Genomic DNA, 19,732 nt, shown 5'->3' with positions numbered 1-19,732 from the left:
AGGGCTTTTGTTTTGTTCTGGTTTTGTTGTTGTTGTTGTTCTTTGCTTGATTTTTGTTTTGTTGTTGTTCAGTTTTGGGGTTTTGTTTTTTTTTTTTGGTTGGTTGGGTTGGTTGTTTTTTGTTTTTGTTTTTTGTTTTCTGTATGTGTTTTTGGTTGGTTGGTTGGTTGGTTGGTTGGTTGTTTTTTGTTGGTTTTGCTTTGTTTTCTCAGTTTTTCATCTTTGGTGAAGTACTTTTCCTTCATTCAGTTGAATAGTTTTCATTACCAACTCCAGGAGAGTGAAATCCCAAGGGTATAGGCTACAGGGGAGAATAGCCAGTGCTGTTAAGACTATGGGCTGAGGGTGTGAAAGGCAATGTTTGAGATCAAGAGATGCCAACAGCAATATTTTATTACTTGCAAAGTGAAACCCACAATGGAATAACACCACAAGCACTGAGGCTTTCTGCACAGTTTGCCAATGCACCCTTTCTGGTTTTGCTCTCCCAGAAAAGTGAAGGAACCACAGGAGTGCTGTGACTCATGCTGGGTGCCTTCCCCTCCCGAGTGTCATGCCCTCTCAGCCCTGAGTCTCAGCAGCTGCCTGCACAAATCTGGGAAGGAACAGCTCTGTATCTGATGGTGAGGGTCCAGTCTCCCCTTACAAGATCAAAAGATAATCTTAACTGTTTATTTTGCTTGCCTTATCAGTGTTCTCCCTAATCAGATCTAATTGTCCCACATCAATCTGAAACTGTGAGTATCACCTAGTGTGTTACATTATTTTTGTCAGTATTTAGGGGCTTCAATACACAAGAGTGACACAAAATACCTGTGATATCTGTCACAAGAGAGAAGGAAAATTTTTTCTTGTTTCAAATCCATTTCCTACAACTCATTCCAAGAAGTCCTTTCAGGTGATAAGGCCCCACAGAGCAGGTTTTTCAGCAAAAGGAAGAAGTTTTTTTCCACCAAGGTCAATAAAGAAGATTTTAGGGGATGAGGGAGTGCTACCTGTGGCTTCAGACGGTGTCTTCAGCTGACTTTTCCTCTCCTGCCCAAACATCTGTGCTCTGTTGTAGCAGGACAAAATTGTCCCAAATAAGATGGGGTGTATCTTTCTGAGCTCGGAGAGGCTGGCTGGCCGCCCATCAGCTCCACAATGTACCCGGGATTTCCACCAAATACGGAGTCTGGATGGGGGTTGCACTTGTGGAAATTCTTGTCTGTCTGTAGTTTACCCTTCCTCATTGCTATATAAGCCTATCTTTATAGATGATAACTATGAACAATGGCTAAATGACATTGTTTCACAGATTTAGCATATTAGAGCTTCACACATGGATGTCTTCCTAGCTTCTTCTAGACAGTGATTCTCACAGATTCCCTTAGAGAAAATGATTTCATCCTTTCTGATACAGAGGACAACATGAACATCTTCTAACATTTGATCACACTTCTAAAAATTAAGCCACTTCACTACGGTTTATCCACTTTCACAGTGGTATCCCAGTGAAAGACAAAAAGCAGTTTGAGACTCTTATTTGCAGTGTCCTGTATCACTTCTGCTAATATCATCTTATAGAAATAGCTTTAGAAATAGTGTGGACATTGACAGAAAGAGAGCTGGGTTTATTAGCTGAATCAATTTTCGCAATGTATGTGTGTTAGGTTTCAATAGAAAAAGTACAATTAATCAATGGAAAGGAGGCTACGTGCTGTTACTTGCAGTATGAAGTTTATCCAAGGCAGCATTTGGAAACTTCAGACAAGTAAGAAGGGATGTTTAGATAGTGTAATGACTCCGAGTTCATTTTGCAATTTTGTTAAAGCGTTGTGTGATGCCATTTGTGAGTCTCCTCTGATGGACTGTTACAGCATGCTGCCTTATGCAGCTTTTCTAACGTTACAGACATCAACCCGTTTTATCACTTACATGTGTCCAAGCCGGAAAACAAACAATCAGAAAAAGCAAATGGTCTCCAAAAGAGAGAATAGCCTCTGTGTGGATACAGTGGTATAGCAGCATGTCCCCAAGCTCCCTGTGCAGCTTGTGTTGGTTTCTCTGAAATGTTTGGGTTAATTTCCTGCTCAGAATAGACCAATGCCTCACTGAAGTAAAACCCATGTCAACTTTAGCAGGAATGTTTTCAGAGTCCCCACCTGGGAAGACGATGTCTCTGAGTGGGAAAATAAACACACAGGCCTTCAGTTGGTTCGCTTACTATTTTCTCTGCTGACAACGCTAATTGTTCTGTCAGTTGGGATGATGATTGTTTTCAGCACCAGGTCCTGAAAGAAAGAGAGGATAGTGTTGCCTTTTGTTAGCATCTGAGCTCAGAAAGTGTGGAGTCACCCAATTTGGCACAAGCTTGGAAAGTTAACTTAGAAACCAGGGTATGCTGAGTAGCACCTCCCAAATGGCCATGGGCTGACACAGATAAAGACAACTTTCACTAAGCCTTTCCTTACAGTTCAGATTTTACAGGACGGGAGGAATATTTTATATATGCTCACAGGTTTTTGAACTGCATTGGACTCTCGGTTATGTCATTGCACTGGGAAGTGACTGCATTTCACATGGACTTAAGCGAGCAAAGCTAAGCTTGTTGTTCACATTGCTCTGTGCAACAATTTGACATTCAGGAAGGTTATCCTGAAGACCATAAGGTTTTGTTTTGCTTTGTTTTCCTAAATGAAGCCTTTTTTTTTTTTTTTTAAGGGAAGACTTTTACAAACCTCTAGTAGTACTAGTAGGAAAACGTCAGTAAGATACACCACAAAATTCTGGTTCAAATCAATATCAGTTTTGTAAAATTGCTGGTATAAAACAGATCAAAACCTGTAACTAGTAGCTGAAATTATTTAGCCAAATGTCTGGACCACCTAGATCCACATCCGACAGTGTTTTTCTGAAAACTCAGAGACTTTTATATAATGTCATCAGAGTACTAATGCGTTATTATAGAAGCACAGAGCCCTCTCTGATTATGTGTAGAACAGCGAATATACCATGCCAGAGCACAAATAAATAAAAGAATAAATAAATAAATAAATAAATAAAATCTTATACAATACGGATTTTATGGGCTATAACCTAGGAAAGTCAACCCCAATCTCACAGGTGACACTAGCACCTCCAATCGTAGTGCTTTCATCATCTTTCCCACAAGTCATTAATTTCCTACCCATTTAATGGAACATACCTGAAAACAACTGTTTATCCTTAAATTCCACCTCCCCAAAATATTTTTCTGAGAGTCACAACCAAGAGAAGTTTGGGGTATCTATAGCAGCATGCACTTTCCATATAAACAGACATACATTTTGTATTTATTAATGCGTATGCATTTATACAAACAGATGAACCCTCCATCTGTCAAAATGCTATACAAGAAACCACAGTGTCAATGTGCATATACATTCTGTATAAAGATGATTACACTAGAAATTGGTGAAATATATATGTGAAATACAGTGTTCAAGGCATTGGCATGCCCTCACAGCAGATGGCATTTGCAGCTAGCTAATGAGCTACTTCTGCTCCTGCAGCTATTGAGTTAGTTGCAGAAGTCATGCATTGCTACCTCTTGAGTTGCACCGCTTAAATGGTTTGTTATGGTTTTCTCCAGAAAGCCCCTCTATTTAAATTGCAGAGGTTGTCTCTTCCTACACATCTTCACAATTCCCACAACAATGGAAACCTCTGGACATGACCAAGGCCACTAGCAAAAAAAAAAAATTACAATAATTAGCAACAATGATGTGACATATAAATGAAACAACTGCAACAGGCATCAGGTGAGATACTGTGCACACATCATCTGACAATGAACATCGTTTAACTTTTATGGGTCCCACCACCATTGCCACGATATTTTCCATGTATCTTATAATTTTCTGAACCAAAAAGCCTCTTAACGAATATTTGAACATTAACAGTGCAGATATTCAACATTCCAAAACATTCACTAGAAATAATACATTGATGTAACTCTATATGGCTCTTGTGTGTTTAGTTAGTCTAGGCCTGAATTCTAGTCTCCAAAACCATAATTTTCTGTAGCAAAAGATTCATGGTGTTAAAGCCTGACAGCTCTCTATTCTGTGTCTAAGAGGAAGTGCTCTGTAAACCTGGATATATATAGTGCATATCTATCACTCCTCCACACGCACATCTAACACATACAGAAATAAGACTGTGGGTGTGGGAATGATTTTTATTTTGTGGGCTATATATTGCTGCTTCAAATTACTGGATGATTATGTAATTTATTATTATTGTCTGTGGGTTTTGTTCTGCTGCGTGGTGGTTTTTCTTGTTAGATTTTTTCTTTTAAATACTGTAATCAGCATTTAAAAGAAAGGAATGTGAATGACCATCCTTGAAATCAAAAGAAATAATTAATACAAAGTATCATGAAGACACATCATTAGCCCTACAGATAATAAAACTATGTTCTCTTTCCTTTTGTGCATGTTCCGTAGCTGTTAAGGGCAGTTTCAAACATGGGTAGCAGGAAGGTCAGAGTCTCTTCGTTTGCTAACAAATGTTGGCTGCAACTGGAGTTAACACATTGAGTGGAATAAGAGCTGAAATACATGGGTTTGGGACTCTGAAGTAGGGAGCTGGGGCTGGGAGCTGAGACTGAGAGCTTTGCAGTATTGTATCATTACCAATGAGATCAAAACCTGAAGATTTTGAAGGCAACGAATCCAAAGTGGAGATTTAGTAATGTTTTTCTGAATTCTATATCAGTCAGGGAATAAAAAAAGTGATGGAATAGTTTACAGTCTGCACAGCTGCTGCAGAAAACTTTTATCTTTGGTGTTTTGATCCTCTTCTTCCATCTCATCGTATTTTCTTTTTCCAGTTTCATCTTCTATCCAGTTCCTCTCTTGGTTCTTTCCTTTTTCCACAGTACGTCAACATTTCTTTGGCTCTTTTGCACTTCTCACCTGTTATCATTGACACATTTCACCAGTCTTCAGCCTGAGATACTATAAGTCATTTATGTTATTCAGATTTTTCTTTCTTTTGTGCAAGGGAAAACTTCTCACACCAAAGTAAGCCTGTGTCTTCTTATTACTTAATGAAATAAAAGAATGCTGCTGGAAATTCTGAATGAGCTCTAAAAAAATCTGTTTTTAATACAGTCATCCTAATATTTTTGGCATAACAGTTTTTCAAGATCACTTACAAGAGGGAGAAATAATAGCAATACTTAACAGAGTAAACATTTATTAGCCTTTTATTGCAGAGTTATCTTATTTCTTTGCTATTCACTAAGTTTCAGGCTTTCATTTCTTCTGACAGCCAAGACTGACTTTAACACAGACTTTCTGAATTGCCATTTTATATTCAAGAGTCTACACAACATTTTTCAAGATGCAACGGCAAGAAAGTAAAACAAAATATAAAATAATATTTGAAGATAGAACTTGTCCTTTTACCTTCTCATGCAGGCACCAGGAAATCTATATTAATGTCATGCTAATGGGATGGGATGTGAAATGATTTAGGGAGCTACATATTTACATTTTAATGTCAGGATAGAGGTGGGCTGTCTCACTATTGTGCATTGGCAGCAAGCTGACCTATCACAAATGGCTACTTCATTTTCACACTGAATTAATCCTGTTGACAGACATGACATACTTTTGCTGCTGGGTTATTGTTGGTTGTTGCTGATAGACTGATTTATGATTGAAAGAGATTGCAAAAGTGCTGCATTTTTGTTCTAAGGTCTTGTTGAGTGCTGTCTAAAGCTAGAGAAGGCACTTCTCCCTGCTAGATGCCCTTATAAACCTATTCTGAGGTTCACACTCCTGTCATATCCTGGCCCAAGATTTGGAAAGTTATCAGAATAGTTAGTGGGAATTAATACAATACTTTGGTGCTTTTTGCTAAGATTTCTTACCTGTCTCTGACGTCTGTCTGCACACAGCCAAATACTCCTTTCTCCTATCACCCCTAAGACTTCACCATTGCTACACTTGTTCTGGACACCCACCCACCCTGAGCTGCATCGCAGGGTCTGTGTCAAGCCTGAAACCTGGCTATAGATTTTTTGACCAGGATTTTCTGTAAGTTTTCACTCCATGGTTACATCTACACAGGTTTTAAATAGAGGTTTTCTCATTCATCCACATGGGCATAGCTCTCATCGAGGTTTGTGGTGTTTGTTCACATTTTAAAGCTGTAATGTCTTTTCCTGTGGCCTTGACAGACACAGCTTTTGCCCAAGCCTGTTCTTTCAGAGGGCCCCTTCAAAGATCCTTTTCACTTTGACCTTCTCAACTTCCCTCTGCACTTCTCCGTGGTGGCTCCCGTTTCTCCAAGGCACTAGACACCACCAGCCTGGTCTTTGTGTCTCTGCCTTCCTAGCCTGTCTGCATGCTGCTACTCTTCCTCTCCCCTTCCTAGCATTTGAGTTCATCTTCCTTTGTAGGTCTTTGTTGGAAATGTGAGCTGTCAGCAGTGAAAGACCGCAGAGGGGAGCTCCAGGAGATGCTTAGTAGCATCTAAATAATGAAAGCACACTGTGCAGTTTCAGAGGCATCTCCAGCCCAAGCACCCCACCACAGAGCTAGCTGTGCCCAGCACAGCACACGACTATTGCCACTGAGAGGTGTGAGCCCTAACGAAGAGCCACGAACGTGCAATGGGTCCTGTTGTGGCTGGTGGCTGGTACCCACCGCAGCACCCAAAAGGAGCCCCTGATTTCCCTCTGACCGCATATTGTGCTGAGCTGTTGGCCAGTTCGTGGCCATCGTGCTTTTGTTCATGGTGGTCCCACTGCCCAGGTGAACGGCACCACGCCGAGGGGATTTGGGTTTCTTTCTACAGCCAAATTTCTGCTTCCTAGCATCCATCACTGCCTACAGCTCTCTCTCTCCAGGCGCTCATATCTCCCCAGCTAACGTTTTGTTTTCTGTCCCAGCCAAGCAGCAGAGTGCTTACTTAAAGCCAAAAAAAAAACCCAAACAAACAAACCAAAAACACACACAAAACAAAAACAAAACCAAAACCAGCCCCAAAAGCATCCCAGCCTCTGCCAGGAGGTGGGCTGGGGAAGGCTCCCCTGCAGGCGGACGGGACCCGGCCCCCCCGGACCCCGCGGTCCCCGACCCCCCCGTGCGGTGCTGCAGCGGGGGCGCGCAGACCGCCGGGGGCGCACAGACCGCCGGGGGCGCACAGACCGCCGGGGGCGCGCAGCGGCGCGGACCCCCCCGCGCCACCTGCCTCCGCGCCGCCCCCGACCCGGGGAGGACAGGGGGGTGTTCAGGGTTGCTTTTTATTTATTTTTTTTAACTTTTCCTCCTTTTTCTTTTTTTTTCTTTTTTTTGGCCCGCCCCAAGGGACCTTTAAAAAGAGCTCCGCGGTCGTCGCCGGCACCCTGAGAGGACGTGGCTGGCTTCGGCGAGGCAGAGGCGCTGTGCGTTTGCCATTTTTGTGAAAATGTTAGTAAAGTTAGTGCAGCCTTGATGGCATCTGAAATAGTAAATAGGAGACCAGCTTCAAGCCCATTCCTCACTGGAGGGGATACACTAGTATGTTTCTTATTTTTATTTTCCTTATAGCCTGTTAAATTGACTAATAAAGTCAACACAGAGTTCTCTGTGTGGCTTCAAAAAACTCGGTAATTTTGTTAGAAAACGTTGAAATCCAACCCCAAAGTATTCAGCCCAAATATTTAGTTAAAGTAACCCTGTGGGTTAATAAACTAAACAAAGACAAACCATGCAAAACTGCAGCAATGAAAACCAGGCTTAAATAAACGAAGGAAAGTTTATAAGAACCCTTTAGCTGGAAAAAAACAGCGAAGGAAAACTGCATGAAAATTTAATATGAAGCATGTGATACACAGGGTCTCGGTTTACAGGTACAGAGCTTCGCCTCGGACTGTCGTTGTCCCCAACACAATTTCGAAAATTATTTTTATGCTAAACTGCATTTCCTTCGAAACCTTATTGCAGCAGTTTCTGCTGAAGAACCTCACAGCAGATTTTGGCAGGTTAAGAGGAGCGCTTCTCTGCCGTACTGCAGCTCTCTCACTGACTGCACTGCACTTCAGCACGCTGCTAATTTCAGTGTCTGACTTGTTTAGTTATTTCAGCTCCAGTAATGTGGTTGCAAAATATTTACCTTTCGCGCAAGAATCTGGATTATTTTGATTAGAGACTGATGCGCTCTTCAAAATGTTTGCTTATGTGCAAGAGTTCTTCGAAGGGGGGCACAACAAAAGATCTCTCTTTTAGCTACCATTCTTAAACTAGTTAATAAGAGCTAAAAAGCGGTTTATTACTGAGATCGTGTAAGTCTTAAAAAAAAAAAGGGGGGGGAGGAAAAGGAAAAAGGGAAAAAAAAGCAAAAAGAGAAAAAGAAGAAAGAAAGAAAAAGGAAAAAGAGAAAGAGAAAAAGAGAGAGAAAGAGGGAAAGAGAGAAAGAGAGAGAGAGAGAGAGAGAGAGAGAAAGAAAGAAAGAAAGAAAGAAAGAAAGAAAGAAAGAAAGAAAGAAAAAAGAGAGAAAGAAAGAAAGAGAGAGAGAAAGAGAGAAAGAGAGAAAGAGAGAAGGAGAGAAGGAGAGAAGGAGAGAAGGAGAGAGAGAGAAAAAGAAAGAGAGAGAGAGAGAGAAAGAAAGAAAGAAAGAAAGAAAGAAAGAAAGAAAAGAAAGAAAGAAAGAAAAAGAAAGAAAGAAAGAAAGAAAGAAAGAAAGAAAGAAAGAAAGAAAGAAAGAAAGAAAGAAAGAAAGAAAGAAAGAAAGAAAGAAAGAAAAGAAAGAAAGAAAAAAAGAGGGCGATTAAAAGCAAGCGGTTTAAGTGTTTATGCTAAATTACATCAAACTGCCTTCAGCACGTTGGCAGTTTGCTAATAATTATAATCATTGCTGTTCTGCAGCTTAGATCATCTCGAAAGAAACCTTCACGACAATTGTTTTTTGATCAAATAAAGGGCATGGGATTGGTGACATGTTTTTCTCTATGGAATAATGGGTTTCCAAAATTATTTTCTTTTGCATTATATCCCCAAAGAAGCAGCCGGGGAGGAGAACGCTGGAAAAACAAGCCCAAAAATAACAAGAGATTGTTTAAACTTCTCTTAGTTGCTTTTCATTTTCAAGAAAAGCTGAATAAACAGCGTCGGCCCCGCCTGACAGCACAGAAAGCAGGTTTGCAATGAAAGCAGTATGCAGAGGGAAAAGAGGAGGTTTTTTTCTTCCCTTTTCGAGTACTTAACTTTCCCCTTTTCAAAAAGGAGCTGCGTGCAGCCCAGGGAGCACTTTATTTACCGTGTGCAGAAGAAACAATTCAAATTTAAAATTAACCTCGAGACATGCTAGGAATAGACCGGACCAAATGTTGGGGGAATTCCTTTATTCCTCCCTTCTGATATTTTTGTCTAATTCCACCGCTTCTCCATCGCCCCTTGTAGTGCCCAGGAAGGGAACGGTCCATTTCAGTGACAAGCCACGATGAAATGATTTTCTTTAAAAAGAAAAAGAAGAAGAGAAGGGTGGACTAAGCAACTTGGGGCAACAAAGCTTTACAAGGGGAGAAGAAAGACTTGGGTAAAATACGACACATTTATCTATCAATCGCTAGACAAGACAAAGAAGGCTTAACAACAGTTTGAAAAGAGTGGCCTGTGAATGGTTACTATTCAATTTGTATTTTATTCCCCGCTGGTCATGGAATTGAGATCAGAAGAAAAAGTGAAAACACATGGCTGAGGTCAGTAGGATCAGAGAACCACCACATACAGCAAAGGGAAGGAAAAGCAATGGGAACTTGTGTGAAGAAATGGATTATATAAACAGAGCTTACCATCGCCTGCACCCCATTATCCTATAATTTACACTGCATGGGAGCATAGAAATATATTAAACTAGTGATAGGTTTCACCGTTGCTTTATGCCAATCAATTCCATTATATACTTTCAGACATGTTTAGGATTCTTGGACTAATGTGTTTATTTTAAATATCACAGGGAAATTATGACATCACCAGCAAATAATGCTGGGGAAGGTTGCCTTCCTTTTGAAGTACGCTGCTCCGAAACATGATTTTAATTACATAATCACTTTGAAACTGTAATTATATAATAAACGAGGGGGATTAAGCGGGAAGTATATAGTACATTAAAAATTGCTTAGGTCCTGGAAAAACAAACCGAACACACAACGAGAAATTCCTGCTCATGGGGACTGCGTGATAAACACGGGCTCGTCGCCTTGATTTTCGTTCCGTACGTGGCGGCAAAAAGATGCCCCCTCCGACAGCCGGCGACGTCCCCCACCCCGGACGGCAGGAGGGGAGCCCGGTGCGGGGTCCCTCGGCTCCGCTCCCTTCCACCTCCGGCCCCACAAAGCAGCCGTGCGGGGACAAATCTGTTTTTGGGAGGGGAACCGGAGCTGCCGTCCCCGCCGCTCCGCGCACGCTGCCCGCCGGGCTCGGGGCTCCGCCGCCGCTCTGTCACGGCCGGGAGCGCTCCGGGGGCTCCCCGCCGAGCCCTCCCCGTCCTCCCGCGGGGATTTTGGGTTTCCACCCGCGACCTGCAGCCCCCCCGCGGACCCCGAGCTGGTTCGCCGCAGGCGGCAGTGCCCCGCTCTGCTTTCCTCCGCGGAGACGGGGGAAAGGAAATTTATTTCGTTGTTGCTTTTTTTTGTTTGTTTGCTGGTTTTTGTTGTTGTTTGTTTGTATTTGTTGTTGTTGTTGTTTGTTTGTTTTTTGTCTTTTTTTTTCATTTTCTTTTTAATATTTTTTGTTGTTATTTAAGGCCCCAGCCTGGCTGCAGGAACCTCTTGCCCCCTAGACTGCCTTCACCTCGGTGCCATGACCCCAGCTGCCCCCCAGCGTGTGGAGCCTGCTCTGACCCCTCGCCCCTTCAGGGCCGAGCCCACAAATTTGGGGGTGCCCTGCTGGGATCCCACTGGAGATCCCTGTGCCTGCACAGTGGAGATCCGGGCATGTCCTCCCCACCAGGACACCCCATTTTCTGAGAGGTGCCATGGGTGCCCTGCACCTCAGCGAGGGCTTGGGATGCTCCAGATGGCTTTGGGCTGGGCTGGAGAGCCATGGCTCTGTCTTCTCCCCTCCCGAGACCTGGAGATGGTCTCTGCTTGGGTGTGCTTCTGGTGTAGAGAGGGAGGGCCCTGCAAGCCCAGAAAGGTCCTGCAAAAGCCTGGCTTGCAGGGGGAAAGCACAGGCACTCTGCTTGGTCCAGCCCCACCTTCGTCCAGCCAACAAAGCAGATTGGTATTCACGGGATAAGAAGCTTCAGGCTTTGGTCCAGGGAGTCTCAGGCCTTCTCAGCCCATCTAAAAAGGCTTTTATTTTGTCCCTGAGTCCCAGGGTCAGTCTTCTGGGGAGCTACAACTCCAACACGCTGCCATATGGCTAGCCTGGAAAGCAGAAAGGCATGACACTGCCTGCTAGCAGGATGGAAAGACAAACCACGCGTGGGAGCCCCACCAGGTGGCTCCAGACCTGTGACGACTGGCTGGCTCCCCAGAATCCCAGCACACCAGCCCCAAACCTCAGGGTCACCACCAGCTGGGTGGGTTGCATGCACATGCAGATGCAAACCGGGTGCCCAAGAGACTGTCCTGGAGAGAGACATTTCCCCAGACGCTAGCTGTGTGGTCACGGGTTCTCAGGGATATATTTTTTTCATATGAAAATGTTTCTTTTTCCTCCAGATGTCACATTAATTAACTCAGAAGGATAAGCTCTCTGTTAAACGTGTGAGGGAGATCGTGGTGCTGCACAAGGCTACAGGAGTCCCTCAGGACCAAGCACCAGATGGCAATGATGAGGCTCTGACGAGTGCACGTGGGGTGTGTAAAACAAGAGTCATAAAAAGTCTAACAAGGGACTACCCCAAGACAAAAACTCTTCCCAAAGACAGAGGGAGAAGAGGGTGGCAGGTTTGACATGGAGGGAGGTCACTCCCTGGCTGCTCCAAAGCTGTCTGGTCAGTGCCCAACAGAGGCCAATCGCCAAGCGAAATTCAGGGTCAGAAACACATCTGCTTTCTGTGTTCATCGTCGTATAACCCCCAGGTATTGCCGCAGCTCCTAGTACTGCCAGAAGTACTGGTCTCCTCTTGTCGTGGGGAACAACTGAAGAAGTGCAGCACAACATATGGAGCATCTGCCAGAAAGGGAGGAGAATAAAAAGACATAAATCTGGAGAGTTAGGCAGTGACACCTGCAAACCAGTCAGCATGGCAGGCCACGGGAAACATTCAGGGACTGAAAGGCAGCAAAGTGATAAGGGGGATTGAAGCGCCCACAAGAAATCTGTTTTGTACTTTGCAGATGTGGAACTCCTCAGGAGCCCCAGCAGTGTAGGCAGAGTAAAAAAGCAAAGAGGTAAAATCATGCTTAATTGACTGCAAGACAGCCCATGGGGGTTGTCTCTGCAGTAACCTCCTGAAGTACAGGTTGTTGGATGCCAGCAGACTGCAGGGCAGCATCACTCTCAGCTTGCTTGGTCCTCATATATTTTTCCCCAAGTCTCATCCCATTCGGGCACTTTTCATTCCCTGTATAAACCAAACAGTTTAAGAACATCTCAGTAACAATGATACTATAACAACTCATTCTGAAATAGCTTATTTCATCAAAGTACCTCAGAGCCCTGCACAGACATTGGTTAGGCTGCAAAACAGCCTTGGACTGATGCTGCAGTATGTTTGCTTCATATTTAGTAAAAACTGTTTGTATACTTGGACTAACAAATGGAAAGACACAACAAAAATATTTAAATAGACTTTCCTCCAGTGGAAGTTTTTTTTCCCTAAATACAATGTGTTGCAAAAGTTTCACTGGCAGTTTGGGGAGCAAAGGAAACTGAGATGAGAACTACATTGAGAAAACAGAAGTGTGCGATATAATTGAATACAACTTACTGAGTTGGGTATTCTTGTTTTGATTTAGTGTAGGTTTATATCAGGATCATTTAAATGTAACGGAAAATGTTTAACATACAGTGAAATTAGTTACTCTGAGTTTACACGTCCTTCCACAGTTTTTATTTGACTTGAGTAAAAAAAATGCACTTGGTTCAGCAAGAATAGTGAGTATCTAGTGAAAAGCTCATATAAACATCTGTTGTGTCTGCCCTTTCTGAAGGCTTCTTTTATCAGTCACGGGTCTCTCTTTTTTTATCTGGTCTGAGTATCAGCCAAAGCATGCCCAAAGCTCTGTCTTTTAAAGATGCAAGGAGAGAAGGTGCCCCGTTCTGAGAGAGGACATGTCTCCCACGCACCGATCGTAACACAGCCCAGCCTCACCTTCACTGTAAGCAGGCAGAAGAACAGAAACGCAGCAAAGGGTGGAAGAACAAGTGCCCATGATCATCCTCTGGCAGCTAAGGTGAGGGTTCCAGTCAGTGCTGAGGCAAGGACATTTTTCACATAAACCTTTGCAGAGTCACAGAGTGGAGAGTCTCACTGCTTGAGAAACCAAAGTGCTGGGAAGCATGATGCATTTCTTGCAATTGATGGAGTCATCTAAGTTTGTTTATGCACTCTATAACTCATCAGCAGACTTGCAAAGCTGGAGAAATGAAGGAGGAAAAATGAAATTTAGGTAGTGATAGTGAAATATCACCAATTTTCTTATGTGCAGTACAGTTATGAAGAGATTGCAAGGTGCTGAGCTAGAAGAAAGAGAAGAACAAGTAAATGTAATGACTATTCCTCATACTGTTTGTATTACCCTCAAAAAACCCTCCTGCTTTAAGGCTTCTGATTGGTGTAAAAAAGGAATGTAAAAGAACTAGGAAACATTTTTGCCTTCTCGGAATACAGTATATTTAAAAATATTCTCTTGATAGTCACAGATTCTTTTCATTCATGAAAAACTGCTTGCCAGGTTTTACATAGCACAGGGAAGCAGGTCCACTTCCCCCACTGTGTATCCAGAATGTCTGGTCATTCCTTTTCATTATGGATCTGCTACCAGAGACAAGTCTGTCCATTCTGAAGCTTTTTCATGTAAAAACACATGGAGAACTCCTGAGAGTGAGAACTTGTCCAAAAGGAAATTATCCTTATGTAAGCTAGGACTGGAAATACTGTTTTATTGGCATTAGGCCTTACATAGACACTTGTATTCTGATAAAATTCTTTTTACCTTATAGTATGTAGGAAAGGGCTTGAGATAAATTGGAAGAGCCATTTTACTCTAGCACAAGGAAATGTGCATGGAGTGTTTTCCAGGGTTTTTGTTTCAGTGATGCCGCTGGAAGCAGTAAGCATCTCTTTCAGATGAGCCCTAGGAAATGTTCATCTCACATTTGGGAGCAGGCATTTTTCTGCTAGGGGTTTTGTAAATAGAAAGATGAAGAAAAGAAGCTGATTGTCCTTTGATTGAAGCCATACCTTCCTTGAAGCCCAGACATATGCTTTTTTATTTCTTTGCCTTCAGACACGATTAAGTGACAATGAAAGCAACTTTGGATATTTCACTGTAGTAGAGAAACCTAATTTTCTCTGAGCTCAAGATATTTAAATAAGAATTGTTCCACTATTCATAAGACTGGAACAGAATGAAATTCTGCCCAAACATGGTTAAAGTAACAATCCACCAGAGAAATACATTTTGTGAGGCCTAGAGGTCTTTTAGGAGAGAGTTGTAAATTATATCCAGGCACCAGCTTTTTTTCCTTCAAAGTGTCTCAGTGGATCTAGAGCTCTGTATGGCTCAAAGCCTAGATCTATCAAGTGTGATCATTTCCAACAACTTTGAAGAAATTTAAAATAGCATGTGTGCTAGGAAGTTTTAAATACATGAAAGCACAGGTCTTTGTACAGAGAGTATAGCAGTCCCTGCTAAAGTATTCCTCTAGCTCCAGTCTCCACCATATCCTTAGAATGACATATCATTTTTATCACCTTTCACATAATCTTAAATGTTTTGAACTTTTTATCAGGTTGAGGTGCCAAAAAGGGCTTTCCACAGGAGCTGCAGCTACCCAAACTCTGCATGCAGCCTTGCATCCCACACAACTCTTTTCTTAGCTGTCTTTCACAGATGATTTAAAACAGTTCACAGAAACCTATAATTATGTGGATCACAAGCTGATCAAGAAAATTAATTGGGTGGTCCAGGCCTGTCTGTTACCAAAATTCAAGACGAGAACAACACACACACTTAAGTGAGCAAAAGGGATCACGATGGAGCAACCCTTTTAGATTCCTCTTTATAGGATCATTTGATTCTAGACAAATAAGCCTATCATTAAAGGGAGGGTTTTCTCCCTTTGAAACCTTTTCAGAGGTTTCAGAGGTATTGGCTTTTCTTATCAGAGGCTCTGCATAAGATGGAGACGTTTCTTGCTGCTTCCCAGCTGAGCCTCCATCAGGCAGTTTCTGTATCCTCTTTGCAGCAGCCTGAGAGCCTGGGCTCTTGGCTGCAGCCAGGCCAAAGTCAGTGCCAACTTTTTTGTGTTATTTAGTCAAAATTGTCTCTATAATGGTCACACGGTTAAGGCCAGTCCAATGAAGACAGATAGCATCAATCTTTTCCATAATTTAAGAGCATCACTCTTTTTCCCATATTGGCAGCCCCAGACCTGCGGACCGAGATACACGACTTGCAGAGGGCACTTGAGCAGAGGTATTCCAGCCTCCCTTCTCACTTTGCTGCAACTTTTACTACACACAGAAAACGGCCATTGATGCACGGTGTTCAGACAGGATCTAGCTCAAGCACACTTTCAGTCACTTTCTGAACTTCCAGAAACCAGACCCTAAGCAAGGTTTGGTCACATTAACCTGATCGGTGCTGGTTCTGAAAACATATTGAGGACCTCCTGACCTGAATCAGCACAACCAATAGTTCTGTCTTGGATTTAGGAGACCCCCCACAAGGTTCAACAAGTTTCTGTTGAAGCATCACGTCCATCTCTCAGAGGGAGACAAGCCAACACATAGCACGTGAAGCGGATCATGTTGTTGGTATCTTACAGATAAATAGCACTAACTGCACCAATATCACACAGCAGGGCAAAATCATAATAGAGGACAAACAGTGAAAACAAATGTATTTAAACATAACCACATGTTCTGTGATTCCACAGGACTCAGTCTTCAAAGTAATAATATTATTTGTAAAATGCCTCCCTTAGCATATTACACTGGGCTGTGCAAATGCTGCAATAAAAATGTCATTTGGCATGTTATGTAATATCATTCAAATAAAAATCCAAATGAGAAGAGCAAGTAAAGGAGAAAGGGATGGAGAAAAACGTGGCTGGGTAGCAATGAAAGATACAGGATCAAGAGGGTTCTGCTGAGGAAACAGCTTGGGAAGGAGCGTGGCTGTCTGGAGGAGCAGTGGGGAAGGCAGAGGAGAAACAGGGAAGTGGTGATGAGCACTAGCAGTTTCAAGCAGGAGGGCAGAGTGTTAAATAACATCCTATTGTGGTAAGAAAGGCAGTCTGTATCAAGAAACAAAGAAAGCTGGCAGTGACCAAGGCCCCACGAATAATATCCCTGAGGATTTGTACGGAACTGATAATCTGCCAGCTCTGTGTTTCAGTCTCTCTCTCTTCCTCCTTCAAGCACCTGCTTGTCCATGCAGCTGGGACTGTTTATGGTGCAGGGGTCCTCCAGTGCTCTGGGAAGAGCACAGAGGCTTGCAGGACGGCCACGGCCACAAACAGCTCACACAGGTCTTGTAGGAGAGCTAGAGGACCTACCTGTTAAGCAGCACTAGCTGTAGCTTCTCTTCAACCCGCCGATCACATGGGAAAAGACAGCTATATGAAGTACTTTATTAATTGTTGCACTTAGTGATAGGGAAAATGGTTTATTTTTTGTGGGTAATGTACAAAACCGTAAGTGCCATGGAGATATTCATGCAGGGCATTCCTGACTATTGACCCACACACTTGTTGCTGGACTATGGTTTCATCAGTGACTCTGGGTTGCCCAAGAACACAATTGCTTTAAAATATGGGCTCTACCATCAAATCCAGTTAGACGTTTACTGCAGTAGACTGCAACCATGAGGTCAGAGGAAGCAGCTAGCTGTGACTGGGAAGCTGCCATGCACAGCAGTTCTGTCCCCTTTTACCCATATCTTCAGAGGACAACGAAGTGGCTGAGCAGATCTCTCCTGACTAGCAACGTGACATTTTAATGACCTAGCAATGATAGTTTCCACCATTTCCCATCTGCTGACACACCTTCCCTGCTCCTGCCATTGTGGATATAAATGGGCTTTATAATTCCTGTCCTATGTAATGTGGTAAATCAACATAATATTTTGCCATTGGCCCTAAAATCAAGCATCTACCTCTTAAATTTTCAAAAGGTGTTTGTGAGACAACAAGTGAAGCTAAAGCCTTCTAGGTCGACATACTTTGATTTTTTTGTGCTAAACAGATGCTGATATAGATTATTATATGACTGCAGATTTCTTAATATTCCTTTTTCTTCTCTGCCACTTAGAATACATCCACAATGGCAACAGATTTGCTGATGTGTTCAGGCTTACAATGCTTAGATGTAAAAAGAGATGTTTTTGTTATTGGGATTCCTCCAGTGTAAAGTTGCTTTCTCCCCACCCACCCACCCTCACCGCCCTCAGCCCCGGAATTTACTGCTGATTTAAAAGAATCAGGATTGTTGAAAGTTAGGTCATGGGACAGGGCTCGCATTTAATGCAAGATAAGTCATTCCGTTCATGTGAAGAAAATGGAATAGGAAAAGGAAGAGGATGGTAGGAAAATTGGTGATGAGTTGTATGAATAAATAGATAAGAGAAGGCAGGAGAGACGCAGATGAGTTGGAAATACTGGAGGAAAAAAAAAAAAAAAGAGAGAAAAAAAAAAAGAAAGCTAAACTAAACTAAACTCTCCATGAGAACTTGCAACTGAGTCACTAAAATCCAAACACCCATATTCTCCCCAGCTCAGCAAAAAGGCTGTGAGAGCCTTGGAAAATGTGCATCTCAGTTCTTGGAATAGCACAGCCCATGTGAAATGATGACAGCCTAGTGTCACATTTACTGTGCGAGCTCTGTGGTCAAGATCTGGTGCTGAGGGTTTAAAATGTCCAGCCCTGTTAATCTTTCAAACTAGAACAAGTCATTTTCAATTCAAAGAAAAAGGGAATTACACTTTTATTAATACAAAATATTGGGGAGATGAGCACTCAAAATGTAGAAAAGAAAGAAGCTTGTGCAGAATAATTGCCTCTCCTCATGTGTTTGCAAGATGAGTGGTCCAGCTGCATGTTTGCATGCTGTTTTATTCCCCCAGGAGTACTGCATTTGTCAGAGAATGGGATGTTGCATTGGGGGTATAAAACTGTCTTGTTCACTGAAGAAACCTGCTACCTAGAAGTCCCTTGTCTCATTTGTTGCAGAAATTGCAAAGGATGCAAGTAATAAGGCAGAGGAGTTGCAGAGAGATGTTCTCATGGGTAAGGTGGTTGAAAAAGCATGTACCGCTGCCTTTCATTTCTGCGCCACAAAATTCCTCTACCATATGAGGCAAGTCTCTTAAGTCAAGCACCACGAGCTGGTGGTTTTCTTGGCAAGCCAGGAAGAGAGAACCAGCCTGCAGAACCGGGGGCAGGAGCCAAGGCAAGGAGCCGGACGGAAGGAGGCGGCCTGCGGGCACAGAGGGAGCCGTGCACACAGACATCTTCTTGGCACGGTCTCTGCGGCTCCCTTGGAGGCAGGCCCTGCTTCCTGCCAGCACGGCAGCCAGGCCTGCTGCCTGCTGCACCGCAGGTCGACTCAACCCACCCGGCCATCACTTGTTCCCACTGCAGGGTGAGGCCCACTTACTCCTGAGGACCCTGGTGCTGGCCCATGGCAGGTGAGGCCCACCAGGGACGCTCCATTCCTGTGGTGACAGGGTGTTGTGAGTGCCGGGGCAAGAGCTATGTGTCGGGAGCAGGAGAGGACAAGGAGCCGAAAGAAGTGGCAAAGGCAGAACTGAACAAACAAGCAATCATTTATGGGCCACAAAATCAATGCTAAGCTGCCAAACCAGAGAGGCCCTTCAGAGTTGCCTAACAGGAAAACCAGCAAGGAAAACAACCTATACTGTTGCCACAAAATGCCTTACAGCTAGAAAAAGGGAAAAAAGAAAAAAAAAAAAAAGTAGTCAGAAAGCCCTCAGTGACTGAAAAGCCACAGAAACATCAAGAAAAAATAGCTGGAACACTTTTTAAATAGCCAAAAGTGAGAAGAGATGTGATTAAATAGAGCCATGCCTAAACCACTCTATGCCACTTTCTTTTGCCACTTCTTTTTTTTTTTTTTTTTTTTGTCTCTTTCTGCCATGTTGTGTCACATGCTCAAGCAATTGATTGATTTAGGGAAAGGAATGATATTTCACAGCTTTACTTCTGCTTCTGCTTCTCCTTTCACCTGCCCCTCTCTTGCATGCTTTTTTACCTTTCTGTGTGTTGAAGCCCATGGTTCAACTAACAGTTAATGTTTTGTTTCTGTGAAAATACAGAGAAAATATCAGCAAAGACGTTCAAGCAATAGCTCAGCTGTAGAGCACAAACAATCCAGGGGAATACAAGAGAAGGGTGTGAGGATTACAGACAAGGTGCACCTCCCTAGGAGGAATTCACAACATGTTTTCAAATTTTGAGGGACATCTTTTTCCTTGTAGTGTTTGAAATCGTAGCAATGTCAGATTTATGCCAGAAGTTCAAGCAGGTCCCTTCGTTCAACAGCATTCTGAAAAGAAGTGCTTCTAGGGGTGTGTTA

Source organism: Anser brachyrhynchus (genome assembly GCF_964034855.1).
Source record: "Anser brachyrhynchus genome assembly, chromosome: Z".
NCBI classification, from domain to species: domain Eukaryota; kingdom Metazoa; phylum Chordata; class Aves; order Anseriformes; family Anatidae; genus Anser; species Anser brachyrhynchus.
Note: the sequence above shows the minus strand (reverse complement) of the source record.